The following is a 14,520-nucleotide window of genomic DNA, read 5'->3' as shown; positions in this document are numbered from 1 at the left end:
TGAGTACACAAGATCCCATTGTATACACAGGGAAATGTATTTGATATCTTGGGATAAATCATAACGGAAAAGAATATTAAAAAAAAAAAAACAAACAATGAATCACCGCCTTGGTGGCTCAGACAATACAGAATCCACCTGCAATGCAGGAGACGGGGGTTCGATCCCTGGGTCAGGAAGATCCCCTGGAGAAGGAAATGGCAACCCACTCCAGTATTCTTGTCTGGAGAATGCCACAGACAGAGGAGTCTGTGTCCATGGGGTCTCAAAGAGTCAGACACGACTAACACTTTCACATTTTTTTAATACATATTTGTAACTGAATTGCTGTGCCGTACAGCAGAAATTGACACCACCCTGTAAATCGACTCTAGCACGTAAAAAATATGAAAATAAAAATGAAGCCCAGAAATGCTAGAATATGACAAACGCTGTTACATCTCTAAGTCATGTCCAACTCTTTGCAGCCCCATGGACAGTAGCCTGCAGGCTCCTCTGTCCGTGGCATTCTATAGGCAAGAATACTGGAATGGGTTGCCATTTCCTTCTCCAGGGGATCTTCCTGACCCAGGGATTGAACTCAGGTTTCCTGTATTGCAAGCAGTTTCTTTACCAACTGAGCTACATGTTGAGACCCTCCATGGAGGCTAAAGGGAGGTTCTCGGGCAGCAAAGAGCAGAACACACGTGGACCCCGCCCACTGACTCAGTCCTCTGGGGCTACACGTAACATGAACCGGAGCTGAACGACAGAGGCAGATGTGAAAAATCTGAGTCATTTCAAGGCTGCTGTTTTCGGTTATTTATGGTTTTTAATTATCAAGCACGACCCATTTCTTCACGAGCTGGGCTTATCACAGTCTTGTCTTTGATATACTGCTTTCGGGGACTTGAAGGTATTATGGCTTTATTATCAAACCCCAAATCGAGTCCCAGTAAATTACCTTCCTTTACGTGGCATTCCAGTGACTCCAAGAGGTGAGGAGGTCACCAGGATTGATCGCCGCGGAGGTTCTTTCAGGGGAGATGGGGCTGGAATAGATGCATTTTTCAAAGTACTTCTTTATCCATTCATATACTGGCTGGCTGCCCACAAACATATTTGATTGAAATGTGTCCGCCAAGCAACAAAATACACGTAGTGTAACTGTTTGATCCATCCCGTCCACTGAACCTATTACACAACTCTGAAGCTTGAACGATTCTCTTCACCCTTTGTGTTACATACACACCAGATTATACAGAAGGAATTTTCATCTCCATTTCTTGTCCTTTTCTTTTTTTGGCTGTGCTGGGTCTTGCTACTCCGGCTTTTCTCTGGTTGTGTTGAGCGGGGTCTGCTCTCTAGTTGCGGGGTGTGGGCTGCTCACTGAGGTGGCTTCCCTGTTGTAAAGCACAGACTCTAATGTTCACGGGTTTCAGAAGTTGTGGCTCCCGGGGTCTAGAACACGGGCTTAGTGGCGCATGGGCTGAGTTACCTACCCAGGGGCACGTGGGATCTTCCTGAACCAGGGCTGGAACCCATGTCGCTTGCGTTGGCCTGTGGATTCTTTACCACGGAGCCAGTGGGGAAGCCCACAGCCTAAGTTCCTTAAGGCAACACACACGTCTATTTATCAATAATACGATGTTTGCACATATGCACATTCAGTATGCGTATGTGACATGCCTGACCTTTCCTCTTGCTTTAATTATACTCACATCCATGCATAACTATTCATTGGAAGGACTGATGCTGAAGCTGAAGCTCCAATCCTTTGGCCACCTGGTGTGAAGAACTGACTCACTGGAAGAGACCCTGATGCTGGGAAAGACTGAAGGCAGGAGGAGAAGGGGACGACAGAGGAGGAGATGGCTGCATGGCATCACCGACTCAATGGACATGAGTTTGAGTAAACTCTGGGAGTTGGTGATGGACAGGGAGGCCTGGCGTGCATGGGGTTGCAAAGAGTCAGACATGACTGAGCAACTGAACCGAACTGATAACACAGAAGAATGTATGTCTTTGTAAGTTTAAATTTTATGTAAACACAGTGCCTCAAGTTGCTTAAAGTCACACACACAACTGGATTCCTTACATATATCACATAAATGTGTATGCATGTCTATACATACACACACATCCCATTTTCATGATTCTTAAACTCTTTACCCTTTGAGCTACTTCAGGTTCTTGGTCTGTGCAATTTACTATGCAAATTTATGCTTCCTTTAATGCTCTGCATACCACAATGACTTGCCGGGATGCTAGGTTCATTCTCAGTGATTGCTTTAGGACAGTCTGGTCAAGAGAGCTGGAAGGCCCCAGTGGACCCCAAGCATACCAGTCGTCTGGCACTTCTAAAAGCATGTTCTTGGTGCAGTGTGGGGGAGGCAACAGAGATCCAACTCAACGGAAAGTTAACAGAGGTTACTTTCTTGTTAAAGGGAGTGTGTGATGTGTTTGGGAAATGCTAGGCTTAGAGGAAAAAAAAAAAAAATGAGAGAAGTGTATCCTGGACCTGAATCGTTCTGAATGGACAAGGGGCTTGTGGATTCTGGAGGGACCGTGCAAGCTGCACTACTTTTTCCAGGTTTGTGTTATCTTAGGGAAGGAGAGGAGGCGACCAGCAGCCTGCTTTCCACCACTGTCTCTCTGGTGTTATCTTAGGGAAGGAGAGGAGGCGACCAGCAGCCTGCTTTCCACCACTGTCTCTCTGCTGTCTGCTTCACTGTGGTTTGCTTGGTTAGGCTAAACAGGACAAACCCTGCCTCTCTGGGCAAGGCTGGGCTAAGAGTTGCTTAGTCGGACACTGTGCTGCTGCTATTATGGGTTAACATTCAAATGGCAGATGGAAAAAAAAACAAATGTCTCTTCATTTGGTTTAGTTTTAGAACTTTCGTTTTCCTTTTTTTCAAATAGTAGTGTTTTTGTTTTTTTTGCTGGTAGTCTCCAGGATAGATAGATAGATAGGTCTCCATGGATGTATGGATGTATGGATAGATGGCTGGATGGATAAATGGATGGATGGATGGATGGATGGATGAGGGATGGAAGCATGAATGGATGGATGGATGGATGGATGGATGGATGGACATATGGATGGATGGATGGATGGATAGATGAATGGACATATGGATGGATGGATGGATAGATGGATGGTTGGATAGATGGATAGATGGATCGATGGATGGACATATGGATGGATGGACATACGGATGGATAGTTAGATAGATGTATGAATGAATGGATGGATGGATGGACAGATAGATGGATGGTTGGATGGATGGACATATGGATGGACATACGGATGGATAGATAGATGGATGTATGGATGGATGGACAGACAGATGGATAGATGGATAGATGGACGTATGGATGGAGAATAGATGGATGGAGGATAGACAGACATACGGACATATGGATGGATGGATTAGAGAGATGGATGGATGGATGATAAATGTGTGAATGGATGCATGGATGGATGGATGGATAGATGGATGGATGTATGTATGGATGGATAGATAGATGGATGGACGTATGCATGGATGGATAGAGAGATGGATGGATGATAGATGTGATAGAGGGATAGACAGATGGGTAGATAGGTAGATAGATATGATAGAGGGGTAGATGGATGGATAGATGGATGGATGTATGCATGGATGGATGGATAGATGGATGGATGTATGCATGGATGGATAGAGAGATGGATGGATGATAGATGCGATAGAGGGATAGACAGATGGGTAGACAGGTAGATAGATATGATAGGGGTAGATGGATGGATAGAGAGATAGAGAGATGGATACACACATAGACAGAATCATGAATGCATTTTATTTCCTCATCAGTCATCTATGAGGGATGTGGTTTTGATGATCCACAGCAGAAGAAACCTCAAAAACACAGACAATATAAAAATAGATACTTCTGCCTGTTGGTTCCTTGAAAAGAAGCAAGACACCACTCTCCCTGGACTCAGCTGATTTCCTGTTTTCTTCATAAAGTCATCGCAAGCCAAGATTCTCATACAGCTGCTCACCACACGCACCATGGGGTTTGATCCCATGGGACAAAGACCCCCAAGACCCGGGAAACCGGGGTGAAATGCAGATACTGGTTCAGGTGGGCTGGGTGGGGCCTGGGGGGGTCTGCATTTTTGGCAAGGTCCCAGATGGTGCTGATGCTGCTGGTCTGTGGACACTTCACTGCAAGGAGTAAATCTAGCCCGCTCTGGCAGGCAGGTCATCTGAGTGGTAGTCTGACAGCAAAGATGGTCAGGACAAACGACCTTCCTGCAAAAATACCTACTGCACCCAGGAGGAAAATACCGCAAGCAGAACATGCAGCCATCCACACCAGGCGTCCCTCCCAGAGCTCCCTGGGCTGGGGACAAACAGGTGGCTGGAGGGGAGCAGTGGATGGTCCCTACTGCCACGCTAGCTCTGTACGGAAGCCAGAGCTTGCTTCTTTTTTCTTTGTAGTAAAGGACTGTATTCACTAACATAGCATATTTAGTTGAGTGGGGTCTTCCAAGAAGGCTCAGTGCTCAAGAATCCGCCTGACAGTGCCAGAGATGCAAGAGATGTGGGTTCAATCCCTGGGTCGGGAAGATCCCCTGGAGGAGGAAATGGCAACCCAATTCCAGTATTCTTGCCGGGAGAATCCCATGGGCAGAGGAGCCTGGTGGGGCTACAGTCCACGGGGTCACCTAGAGTCAGACACGACTGAGCATGCATGCACATTTAGTTGAGCACCTACTATCCACCAGGCCTCAGTAGGATGTGCTGGCTGAGGGGTCTTTCTCCTGAGCTTGCTGATGGTAGGTACGGGGCTCAGACATAGCCATAGCAAACTGCCCATGTAGACAAGGGAGAATCACAGCTCTGAAGTGTTAAGGTAGAGCTCAGAGATCACATGGAGTATGTAAATAAGGAGATCTCGCCTTCAGGTAGATGAGAAAGACATTCTTTTTTGTTAAAAAATTTCTATTTATTTACTTGGCTGCTCTGAGTCTTAGTTGTAGCATGCAGGATCCTCACTAGGGCATGCGAACTCTTAGCTGCAGCCCGTGGGATCTAGTTCCCTGGCCAGGGGTGGAACTCGGGCCTGCCTACATTGCGAGCGTAGACTCTTAGCCACTGGACCACCAAGAAGTCCTAAAACCAGAGCTGTTAGTTTCCCTGCCTTGTCACAGGAGAATCCCCACATGGGCCCACCTGGACGCTGAACGTGATGTGGAAGCCCTTCTATGCAGGCTGGAGGAAGCTGGGGGCAAGGCTTGTGAGCCCCCCATGGCTGGAACAGAGCAAACTCTACAGGTGCCCACCCACTGGGAGCCACAGGGACCACCGGGCTGCAGTCTGCCCTGCCACCAATCTCCGCTGAGTGGTACCTACGCGTCGCAGACGCGCAAAGACAACAATGGGGCAGAGGGAGGTGACGGATGGCGAGACGGACGGCTTCAGCAAACCGGCAACCGGATGGACAGACCCTAGCTCTCCAGGAGCTGCGCGACCTCAGCCAGTTCCCATCAGCTTCCTTATCTGGCGTCTCAAAGGAAAGGGTTAATTAGCAGGACACTTAGCTGGGTTTTACAAGCGTGGAAGGACACGTTGTCTAAGCCGCAAAATGAGCGTGTTGTTGTCAGGAAGGTGTTGTAAAAATGAATCAGTGAAATGTTTCAGCTCTACGCGGAGCACATTCTTTTTTTTTTTTTTTTTTTTCCCTCTAATGCCTCTTGAGTCCCAGACTGAGGGCTCTTTGAATCAGGTCAAGGATTCCTGGAGTCCAGGGACATGAAGAAGCTGACTGCATACACAGGGAAGAACCTCTGAGCTGCAGCTCTGCCTTCTTGTTTCAGTAGGCTCCTGGGATTCCATGCACATATGACTCCATACATGTGTGTGCCTGTGTGTATGCATAGAGAGATAGAAATACAGATAGATGGATAGAGATAAACGGATAGATAACTATCCATCTGGATAGTTAGAATATAGATGGATGGATAGATAGAGGGAGGCATGGATAGAGGTGGATGGATAGATAGAAGAATGGACAGATAGACGTATGGATGGACAGACAGACAGGAGGAGGAGGCCCGACTTCAATCCTTGGGTCAGGAAGGTCCCCTGGAGGAGGAAATGGCAGCCCACTCCAGTCTTCTGGCCTGGAGAATCCCCTGCACAGAGAAGCCTGCCGGGCTACCGTCCACGGGGTCGCAAAGACTCAGACATGACTGAGCAACTGACACACACACAGACGGCTGGATGGACAGACAAACGGATTAACAGAAGGATGGATGAGTAGAGGGATGAAGGATGGACGGAGAGATAGGATGACTGGATGAACAGATGAATGCATGGATGGATACATCGACAGAAGATGGATGGGTCGATACGTGGACGGGTACATTGAAGGATGGGTACACAGACGTATGGGTGGGTACATAGGATGGATGCATGGCTAGGTAAATGGGTAGACAGAAGATGGATGGATGGACGCACAGACAGAATGACAGGTGGACAGAGAGAAGGATGGATGGATGGATAGATGGGTGGACAGACAGAAGTGTGAATGGATGGATGGATGGATGGATGGGTAGATAGTGGCTGGATTTATAGGACTGATTGATGGATGGATTGATAACCAGACATACAGGAGGTGTTTGCTAGTGGCATTTAGTGGGTAGAGACAAGGAAGGCTGCTACATATCCTACAACGCCCAGAAACAATCCTCCTGCAGCTAAAAATTATCCTAGTATTTTGCCAGGGCGGCCATAACAAAGTACCATAGGCTGGACAGCTTTTAAGTAACAGACTTGAGTGTGTTCTCGCCCCCTCCTGGAGGCTGGAAGTTCAAGATCCAGGCGCACGCAGGCCAGGTTCCTCCCGAGGCCTCTCTCCTGGGCATGTCAGTGGCCGTCTGCTCCCTGTGCCCCCACGCGGCTGTCCCCCCACCCCCGTGTGTATCTGTGTGCTGACCTCCTCTTCTTATAAGGACCCCGGTCCTGCGGGATCAGGGCCCACCCTAGTGACCTCCGTTTATCTTCATCACCCCCTCTTTAAAGATCTCCAAACACAGCCACATTCAAAGGTCCCGGATGTTCAGCCAGGACATCCGCACTGAATCTGGGGGCACACAATTCAGTGCGTAATGACTTGCCTGCCCCACATATGTACAGTGCTGAGGTGGTGGTGGGGAACCCTGAACCCGGGGTACACAGGCGAGTGGTCTCTGCCGCGTTCCCAAAGCTCAACTCACCACTTCTTTCTCTGCGTCCCTTACCTGCGTGCTCCAGGCCGTGGGGCCACCTGCCCCAAAGCCCACCCCTGGTGTCATATCAGCCCACGCGGTCCCTGAGGCCAGAGGTCTGCAGCAAAACCTGCATTTCCAGTCGTCAGGGTCAGCGACCTTAGCTTCAGGCACCTGCCCCTAATGACACCCTCCCTGCTTGAAACGCCTGCAGGGGCGGTCTCACGCCTGTCACGCTTTCTCTGCCTTGTTCACCCTCCTGGGCTGGACGGTCTCCTAACTCTGCCCCATTGGGTGGTAGCTCAAGGAAGGCTGGCGGTGAGTCCCCGTAAAAACCTGCAGGGGAAACACTCCCTGCCTGCGGGGCTGTCAGTGTGAAACCGGGTGACCAACCTGCAGTCACTCTACGCAGGACAGAAGCAAGCAGACAACCTGGGTTACCGATTTTTTTAAAGAACAGAAGGTGATATTCTCTGATGGACAGAACGTTCGAGCCCCCCCAAAACTCCTAGCTGGAAGCCGTAACCCCCAGTGAGCTAGGATTTGGAGGTGGGATCTTTTGAACGTTTACTTGTAATTTTCTATATTTTTTAAAGCTCATTTAGAGCACTTTTTTTTAAACTTTTTCTTTTGTATTGGGGTATAGCTGATTAAGAAATGCTGTGACAGTTTAATTGAAGTATGTGTCTCTGCTCAGTTGCTCAGACCCCCATGGACTGTAGCCCGCCAGGCTCCTCTGTCCATGGAATTTTCCAGGCAAGAATACTGGGATGGGTTAGGGCTAGTATAGCTGAATTAAAATGCTGTGTTAAATTTCTGCTGTACAGCAAACTGACTCACTTATACACATGTATGAATACATTCTTTTTTCATATTCTCTTCCATGACAGTTTATCACAGGATATTGAATATAGGTCGTTGGGCTATACATTTGGGCCTTGCTGTTTATCCACAGGAGTTTAGTTCTGATATAAGCTCTGACCGCACGGTTTTCAAGGGGAAAACTAGTCCCCACAAATAGCTGCTTTGCAAAAGTCACCTTATTAACATAACAAAAGACACCTTGGCGAAGCAGTTCTCTAACACCTCTGGGGTGTCCACAACTCAACTCAATTCTGATCTGACTACTGGGAGACAGCATCGGATCCCAGTGTAAGAGCTCCATCCCACCAAACTTGCCCCCCCCCAACCCCACCTCCTTCAGACATCAATCACAAAGTCCACGTAGTCACCTGTCCTTCCGACTGACCAGCTTTAGGCCCCAAGTTCCTCCAACCACCTCCTTGAGTTTCATTTCCTACAGTGGCTCACAGAACTCAGGAAAATAGGTTACTTTCGGATTCACTGGTTTATTACAAATAGATACGACTGTGGAACAGCCAGAGAGGCACCGGGGAAGGATATGGAGGTACAGGGAAAGGATACGGAGCTCCCACACACTCTCCAGGGAACCACCATCCCATCACCTCCATGGGTTCACTGCGTGTTTTTATGGAGGTTTTATTATGTGGGCGTACTGATTATACCATTGGCCATGGGTGGCTGGTTCAACCTACAGCCCCTCACCCTTCCTCGGACGCTGGGGGTGAACCTTCTGAGGCTCTCATGAGAAAATCTATTTGGGGCTTCCCTGGTGGCTCGGTGGTAAAGAATCTGCCTGATCTGCACTGCCAGGGCACACCGGTTAGATCTCTGGCTCAGAAAGATCCCACATGCTGAGAAGCAACTTAGCCTGTGCTCCAGTGACCCGGAGCTGCAATTACTGAAACCCAGGTACCCGAGGGCCTGTGCTCCACAACAAAAGAAGACGCTGCATTGAGAAGCCTGGGCCCCAGAACCAGAGAGTAGCTCCTGCTTGTCTCAACTAGAGAAAAGCCCACACAGCAAGAAAGACCCAGCACAGCCAAAAATAATTAATTAAGTTTTAAAAAAAAAAGAAAGCAAATTGGCTCCTCTGGCAACCAGTCCCCACAATTAGCTGCTTTGCAAGAGTCACCTTATTAACACAACAAAAGACACCTTTATCTCTTTCCTCACTTAGGAAATTGCAAGGGCTCCAGGAGCTGCCTGAAATGGAATGAAGACCAAACATGTATTTCTTATAACTCCCAGGGAAGTAATTAGACTTAGATGAGGTCATGGGGGTGGTTCAGTCCAGTTCAGTCACTCAGTTGTGTCCGACTCTTTGCGACCCCACGGACTGCAGCACGCCAGGCCTCCCTGTCCATCACCAACTCCCTGAGTCCACACAAACCCATGTCCATTGAGTCGGTGATGCCATCCAACCATCTCATCCTCTGTCGTCCCCTTCTCCACCCGCCTTCCATCTTTCCCAGCATCAGGGTCTTTCCCAAATAATATATATTTATGTAGATCCACACTTTGCACGTACGTATGTACACATCTATGTACACATGGACATACTTTATGTCTGTTTCTATCCATCCATACATAAGGACCTTCCCTGACGGCTCCGAGACTGCAGTGCAGGAGATGTAGGACCTGCCAGCTGGATTCCTGGGTAGGGAAGATTCCCAGGAGGAGGAAAACGGCAACTCACTGTAGTATTCTTGCCTGAAAAATCCCATGGATAACAGAGCCTGGCAGGCTACAGTCCAAAGGGTCACAAAAGGTTAGACACGTCTGAGCGACTGAGTGTGGAGCACATATAAAATACATATTATATATATACAACAGATATGCTATTATATACATATATATAAAGACACCAAAGTTCCACTCAAGACATCGGTACTTTAGGACTTCCCTGGCAGTCCACTGGTTAAGACTTTGCCTTCCAAAGCAGGCAGGTGCGGGTCTGATCCCTGGTCAGGAAGCTAAGATCCCACGTGCCTTGGGGCCAAAACACCAGAACGTAAACAACAGAAGCGAGATTGTAAGAAATTCAATAAAGACTTAAAAAAAATGGTTCATATAAAAAAACGGGGTTTGGGGTGGGGGGACGCATGTACACCCATGGCTGATTTATGTCGATGTATGGCAAAACCCACCACAATTAGCCTCCAATTAAAATAAATAAATTTCAAATTATTCTCCAAAAAAAAAAAAAGATATCAGTACTCTGTATTCCATCTCCTATACCTTAAACTTTCAAGCTGCTCCCCTGAGTTCTCCAGCTAAAGGATTGTTGAGCATGGAACCCTTGTACCTGGAGGGGGCATGCTGGCCTCTCCCAAACTCACCACAAAGTCCGTCTGCTCCTGCCAGTAGCAGCCCCAGATGTTTCCTGCGTCTTGAATCAACAAAGCCCTTTCAGACTCGGCTCAGCCGCTGTGATGGTTGCACTGTGATGCTCGTATGTGTAACCCGCAGGTCGGGCCTCAACCATCAGCCTCACACTTGCTAGGACCAGGGCAGACAGAGCTACGGAGGGAAACTGGAAGCCGCAGAGGGTCACCTGCAGGGCTGGAAGTGCTTCCAAAGAAAACCTGGCTTCTACACAGCTCTCCAAATACCACACACAAAGGAAATGTACAGCAGGAAGAACCAAGACAGCAAAATAAGGAAGCTGATGTAAGTTGGAACTGTGGGCTTCCCTGCTGGTCCGCTGGTGAAGAGCCTGCCTTGCAACGCAGGGGACACCCGTTCAATCTCCGGTCTGGGAAGATCCCACATGTGGCGAGGCAACTAAGCTCGTGTGCCGCAACTCCTGAGCCCTTGGGCTGCAACTACTGAAGCTGGCACGCCTAGAGCCCTCGCTGTGAGACGAGAGAAGCCATCGCAAGCGCAAGCCTGTGCATTGCCACGAGAGAGTAGCTCTCGTGAAGCAATGAAGACCCGGCACAGCCAGCAAACAAATAATATTTTTAAAAAGAAACAAGGTGATACTGTATATAGAGTGGACTTCCCTGGTGGCTCAGACGGTAAAGCGTCTGCCTACAGTGCGGGAAACCCGGGTTCGATCCCTGGGGTGGGAAGATCTCCTGGAGAAGGAAATGGCAACCCACTCCGGTCTTCTGGCTTGGAAAATTCCATGGACGGAGGAGCCTGGTGGGCTACAGTCCATGGGGGTCACAAAGAGTTGGACACGACCGAACGACTTCACTCACATACATACATGTATATATATTTTGGGGGGACCCCAGGTGGCGCAGTGGTTAAGAATCCACCTGCCAATGCAGGAGATGCGGGTTCAATCCGTGGGTGGGAGACTCCCCTGGAGGAGGAAAATGGCGACCCGCTCTAGAATTCTTGCCTGGAGAATTCCAAGGACAGAGGAGCCTGGCAGTCCTTGTGATCGGAGAGTCGGACACAACTCCGTGACTAAACTGCAACAACCAGTAACACCTGATGATGTGTGTAGCAACCACTTGAATAGAACACATTTTCCTGTTTTTTTTTTCCTAGTCCAGCTTCAGTTAGTCAGTTTTTTTTGTGGTTGTTGATATTTTGAGGTGCCTTCCATTGCGGGCAAGAGATGTTTCTAAAGGGTGCGGAAAAGAAGACTTTAAAAAAAAAAATGACTTGAGCCATGTTTTCAAGCCTTGTGGGAGAAGTTTCCCAATGTATCTTATCTGCAACTGCACTGCCCTGAGATTTTGCTGGCTTAGCCTCGGTGGAAGGGGAACTCCCCTCTGCCAGCGCATTTGTTTCCTGTAAGTGAACAAACTGGATGGTCTGCCCAGACGTGCCCTGGGTGGCAGTGGCTGAAACAGGGAAAGGGGGACCCTCCAAGTATCTCTGTGCCAGGGTATCTCACACCTTCATCGCCTGCATCTATGTTTGCTTATTTTTGCAGCACATTATTATGAAGCGTCAAAACCCAGGCAACTCGGTAAGCACCTTCTAAGGAGCCCCTCTTTCCCTAACACAGAGCTTTCTTATAGCTCCGGCCTTACCCTTGCTGTTTCCAATTCTTAACCCTGGCATTGGAGCTTTTTTTTTCTTTCTTTCTTTCCCTTTTGAAAACAGTCCTTTTGTCTAAGGAATCCAACAAAGTTGTTACAGCCAGAGAAGAAGAGTAACTTTCTCCTTTGTGTGTCCATTTACGTTTCCAAAAACGGAAAGAAGCTGAGCAAGAATTCTAAAAAGGGTCCAACAGGTGAGCCTGGGCAGACAGGAGGCCCCCAATATTTATGGAATAAGTGTTCCAGGTTGAATTGTGTCCCTCTCAAAAAACAAAAAAAGAAAAACAAAAAAAACCCAACCCTACATAGGAGGGACTTCTCTGGCTAAGACTCCCTGCCTCAATGCATGGGACCTGGGTTTGATCCCTAGGTGGGGAGGATCCCCTGCAAGAAGGAAATGGCAACCCACTCCAGTGTTCTTGCCTGGAGAATGCCATGGACAGAGGTCGATCACGGAGTCAGACACGACTGAAGCGACTGAGCATGCACGCATGCAGGAAACTAGATTCTGTCTGCTGGAAACTCACATGCTGCACCTAAAAAAACAAGATGCCACAACAAAGACTGACGATCCCACAGGCTGCAACTAAGACCCAGAAGAGCCAAATAAATAAATACAATAAATATTAAAAAAATAATAGTGTAGGAATCCTGACCACCAGTACCTCAGTGTGACCTTACCTGAAGAGAAGGTCGTGACGTAGGTAATTGAATTAGAATGTGGTCATGAGTCTGGGTGGCAATCCTGGATGACTGGTGTCCTTATAAAAAGGGGGAATGTGGACATGGAAACAGATGCATGGACAGAAGATAAGATGACGAGATAAAGAGATAAGATGGCTGTGTTGGAGCCAAGGAGAGAGGCCTGGAACCAACTCTTTCCTCAGAAGGCGTTAACCCTGTCCACCCTCTCACGCCGGACTTTCGGCCTTCAGAACTGGGAGGCACTAACTTCATGTTGTTTCGTCTACCCACTCGGTGGTCATTCCATACAGCAGCCTAGCACATTTGGAGGAGAAGGAAACGGCAACCCTCTCCAGTATTCTTGCCTAGAGAATCCTGTGGACAGAGTAGCCTGGTGGGCTGCCATCTATGGGGTCGCACAGAGTCGGACACGACTGAAGCGACTTAGCAGCAGCAGCACATTTGGGGCAGAGTCTGCTCACTAACTGGCTGATGAACTGCCCTCTCTGAGGTCCAGCATCCTCAACAGGAAATCATGACTGGATGAAACCAGGGAACGTCTGTCACGGCCACAGCTTGAAAAAAAACACATAAGTTAACTGAGCATATTCTATTTGCCACCTCCAACTGCCTGCCCAGTCCATGGGGTCGCAGAGTCAGACACAACAGTGACTGAACTGAACAGCTTGCCCGGGTTTGCATCATGTAACGCTTTCATTTCATGTACACGGAAAGGCAGGCACAGAGGTTTAATGCTGATATGTGCTAAACCAAGCTGTCTTGAGTGCCCAGTTGACACACTTCACCAGAAACACAACGCTCACATTTTAAAGTCTCTGCAGCTTTCTTATTTCTGCCTCTCGAAAGATCCTATCTTTATGTTTAAACATGCATTTGAAAATGAAAATCGCTCAATCCTCTCCTGACTCCTTGCAACCCCATGCACTGTAGCCTGCCAGGCTCCTCTGTGGACTTCTCTAGACCTGAATACTGGAGTGGGTAGCCATTCCCTTCTCCAGGGGAATCTTCCCAACCCAGGGATCGAACCCAGGTCTCTCCCATTGCAGGCGGATTCTTTACCATCTGAGTCACCCCGGAAGCCCATTTGCCAACATGCATTTACAACACCAGCTAAAAATAATAGAAATGGGTTGCTGCTGCTGCTGCTAAGTCGCTTCAGTCGTGTCCGACTCTGTGCGACCCCATAGACGGCAGCCCACCAGCCTTTGCCGTCCCTGGGATTCTCCAGGCAAGAATACTGAAGTGGGCTGCCATTTCCTTCTCCAGTGCATGAAAGTGAAAAGTGAAAGTGAAGTTGATCAGTCATGTCGGACTCTTAGAGGCCCCATGGACTGCAGCCTACCAGGCTCCTCCGTCCAGTTTTCCAGGCAAGAGTACTGGAGTAGGGTGCCATTGCCTTCTCCGAGAAATGGGTTGGGGGAAGGTATTTCTGAGTGGGAAGAAAAAAAAAAGAAATGCTGCTTTTCAGCTTGCCTTCAGAAACTTTGGGGCGGGGAGGGGAAGAAAACTCAATAATCAAAGCAGATGAGATATACAAGGCAAAAACGGGCAAGGCATTAAATCCGTCTTATTCTGGCTCTTTACCGACTGAGCTATCAGGGAAGCCCGAGTTCCTTGGACAGCAAGGAGTTCCAACCAGTCCATCCTAAAGGAAATCAGTCCTGTATATTCATTGGAAGGACAGATGCTGAAGCTGAAGCTACAATCCTT

At 48.4% G+C, this 14,520-nt stretch overlaps 1 protein-coding gene across 3 annotated transcripts in view; it reads right to left on the bottom strand.

Annotated features, from left to right (window-relative positions):
- LOC101118590 (steroid sulfatase) overlaps positions 1-14,520 on the bottom strand; it is a 227,089-nt gene that overhangs the window by 210,384 nt on the left and 2,185 nt on the right. Inside the window, exon 1 of one of the 3 annotated variants that reach the window (XM_042242173.2) lies at positions 10,441-10,733. The exons of the other annotated variants lie outside the window; for them this stretch is intronic. The gene's annotated coding sequence lies outside the window, so the exon portion shown is untranslated. Of the gene's footprint in view, positions 1-10,440; positions 10,734-14,520 lie in introns of those variants that run through there. 3 annotated transcript variants of the gene reach the window in all.

The sequence above is a fragment of the Ovis aries genome, chromosome Y, assembly GCF_016772045.2.
Source record: "Ovis aries strain OAR_USU_Benz2616 breed Rambouillet chromosome Y, ARS-UI_Ramb_v3.0, whole genome shotgun sequence".
Lineage (NCBI taxonomy): Eukaryota > Metazoa > Chordata > Mammalia > Artiodactyla > Bovidae > Ovis > Ovis aries.
Note: the sequence above shows the minus strand (reverse complement) of the source record. Positions and strands in the feature narration are given on the sequence as shown.